Source organism: Dipodomys merriami, unplaced genomic scaffold (assembly GCF_024711535.1).
Source record: "Dipodomys merriami isolate MVZ:Mamm:240054 unplaced genomic scaffold, mDipMer1.0.p SCAF_27, whole genome shotgun sequence".
In the NCBI taxonomy this organism is placed as follows: Eukaryota; Metazoa; Chordata; class Mammalia; order Rodentia; family Heteromyidae; genus Dipodomys; species Dipodomys merriami.
Genome location: NW_027204159.1, coordinates 12,250,647 through 12,252,702, shown reverse-complemented (window position 1 = coordinate 12,252,702; position 2,056 = coordinate 12,250,647). Strand labels below are relative to the sequence as shown.

The 2,056-nt window shown below is 36.2% G+C and overlaps 1 non-coding gene across 1 annotated transcript; it reads left to right on the top strand.

Moving 5' to 3' along the window:
* Positions 1 to 591: 591 nt before the first annotated feature.
* On the top strand, positions 592 to 698 carry LOC138837545 (U6 spliceosomal RNA). The gene has a single exon (XR_011375348.1). It is a non-coding gene; the product is annotated as a U6 spliceosomal RNA (small nuclear RNA).
* The last annotated feature ends 1,358 nt before the right edge of the window (positions 699 to 2,056 follow it).

Here is a 2,056-nt window from a genome sequence, read left to right as displayed (position 1 = left end):
GTGTGTGTGTCTGTGTGTCTGTGTGTCTGTGTGTCTGTGTTTATGTATATGTGTTGGTACTGGTGCTTCAAGTCAAGACAAGGGCACTGACCTTAGCTTTTTCATACAAAGCTAGTACTGGACCATTGAGCCATTCCTCCACTTCTGACATGTTGGTGGTTAACTGGTGATTAGTCTCATGGACCTTCGTGCCTGGGCTGGCTATAAGCCACAATTCTCAGATCTCAGCTTCCTGAATAGCTAGATTTATGGGTGTGAACCACTGGCACTTGGCTGTCTTGCATTATTCATTTAATTTTCATGCCTACAGTTCTTAGACAGAGGCTACAGTGTTCAGAGGTTAGGATACTTGCTACAATCACATAGTAGCTGGAGAACCAAGTGTCTCTAACTACAGATAATAGAGGGAAGACAACTTTCACCTGCATATTTCTGTTTTGAGGTATTCTGCTGTCTGACCTTCACAGAGTTTTCAAATGGCCATGGGAACATCTGTACATTAACTATCATATGTACAATTATGCACACTTTCCTCTGATATTGTGCTTATTAACTTAATTCCAGATGCATAGTGTATTAAGAAATAATGTAGTGCTCGCTTCGGCAGCACATATACTAAAATTGGAACGATACAGAGAAGATTAGCATGGCCCCTGTGCAAGGATGACACGCAAATTCGTGAAGTGTTCCATATTTTAAAAAAAAGAAATATTGGAAAAGTAATACATTGATTTGGAATATACATTTTTACAATTTCACTTTTCAAAAGAAGTATTTAATTTATTTTTTCTTTCATCTTTAGACAGGGTCTTGCCATAGTGCCTTATCTGGTCTTATTCAAGACTCTTGCCTTAGCCTCTCAATTAGCTGGAATTACAGGTATGCATACCTCGCTCAAATTGGATATACAGGCACAAAATTATTTTTGTCCTCATGAGAACTAATTGTAAATTTTCTAATGATTTTCCAGAATAAATAATTTTTACTTTGTTCAGGGTATTTGGTATTTATGCTATGATACTTTTGGCATCTGTGTCTAATGTTATTATGAAAATATTCTCACAAACTACAAGCATTTAACTCCAAGTTTTTCTTATGGATCGTAAAGTTTTCATATACACTATCAATTATGTGATTGTAAAGGTTTTGTTCACAATGATTTCCAATATCTAAACATCAAATTTAAACCCCCAGTATAAATTTTAATATATATTTTTAAATTTTATCTTCTCTTACCTTGGCTATCAATTAATCTTTGTATAGACTCAAAGCTAATCGTAACTGACTTTCAGACTAAAAGGTTGTCTTCAACATGTATTTTTCCCCAAGAAGCACTTACTAACATTCTATATTCTAGAATAATGGCTAAAGTGCTAACAAAATCAATGTTCTCTTTTATGAGAGATATTTATGAGTGTTGAATTAGAAACCTTACTGCTTTGTTTTGAAGCATGTTCAGTAACCATGGTGTTCAAAGCGAGAAGTGTTACACAGGAGTTTGCCAAGTGCCTCCATAAGTGCAGCCCTATTTCCATTCATTTCATCTTTGTGTCTCCTATGGTATCAGTGAGATACTAAACTGGGTCCATTTCTCTCATATCTCTAAACATGTTAGCAGGGGAATAGGGAGGGGAGGAGGCAAGGAAGAGAAGGAGAAAGAGACGAGGGAGAGGGAGACTTACAACTATCTAAAAAAAGTATTCATTTCTACTGAGGGGATAGATTTTGACTAGAAAGATAAATCTAATTTGGATTATATGTTAACCTTGGAGTCAATGCTTGTGGCCACAGAAAAGCCAATACAAATTGACTTGGGCCAATTAGACCCCACATCAAGTGGATAAGTCCTACCCAACTGACTACCAAAGTTAAGGACATGTAACTATTGGAGGATCAAATATGCTTCAGTGTAACAATATTGACTTCCACAGGGACAGTAATCCATACATCACCAATTCATACATACACTTCTCACTTAAGAAGCACTGGATTGTAGAACAATTCTTGAGTTGGGTGTCATAAATATGATCACTTCCACTAGAAGACAGAACATTGT